Source organism: Hippocampus comes, unplaced genomic scaffold, assembly GCF_001891065.2.
Source record: "Hippocampus comes isolate QL1 unplaced genomic scaffold, H_comes_QL1_v1.1 scaffold242, whole genome shotgun sequence".
Classification (NCBI taxonomy): Eukaryota; Metazoa; Chordata; class Actinopteri; order Syngnathiformes; family Syngnathidae; genus Hippocampus; species Hippocampus comes.
The window spans coordinates 32,491-33,252 of NW_017805385.1; the positions used below are offsets into that span (position 1 = coordinate 32,491).

Consider the following 762-nt stretch of genomic DNA (forward strand, 5'->3'; position numbering starts at 1 on the left):
TTTTTTTTTTTTTTTTGGCTAAAAACACCTTACTATACATGGTCGTTTTTTTGGGGCGAAAAACGCCTTACTATACATGGTCGGTTTTTTCACTTAAAACGCCTTACTATGCATGGTTGTTTTTTTCGGCTAAAAACACCTTACTATACAAATGGTCATTTTTTTTCGTCTAAAAATGCCTTACTATACATGGTCGATTTTTTTCGGCTAAAAACGCCTTCCTATACATGGTCGTTTTTTCGGCTAAAAACGCCTTCCTATACATGGTCGTTTTTTTCGGGTAAAAACGCCTTTCTATACATGGTCTTTTTTTTGGGGGGTTAAAACGCCTTACTATACATGGTCGTTTTTGGTTTTTTTTTGTATAAAAACGCCTTACTATACATGGTCGTTTTTTCGGCTAAAAACGCCTTCCTATACATGGTCGTTTTTTTTTTTCGTCTCAAAACGCCTTACTATACATGGTCGTTTTTTTCGGGTTAAAATGCCTTACTATACATGGTCGTTTTTTTCGGGTAAAAACGCTTTCTTATACATGGTCGTTTTTTTTTTCGTCTCAAAACGCCTTACTATACATGGTCGTTTTTTTCGGGTTAAAATGCCTTACTATACATGGTTGTTTTTTTCATCTAAAAACGCCTTACTATACATGGTCGTTTTTTTCGTCTAAAAACGCCTTACTAAACATGGTCGTTTTTTTCGTCTGAAAACGCCTTACTATACATGGTCGTTTTTTTCGGCTAAAAAAGCCTTACTATACAT

General features: G+C 34.9%; 1 protein-coding gene across 2 annotated transcripts in view; it reads right to left on the reverse strand.

Annotated features, from left to right (window-relative positions):
• Positions 1-762, reverse strand: part of kirrel3l (kirre like nephrin family adhesion molecule 3, like) — a 47,847-nt gene that overhangs the window by 5,950 nt on the left and 41,135 nt on the right. The window lies entirely within an intron of this gene.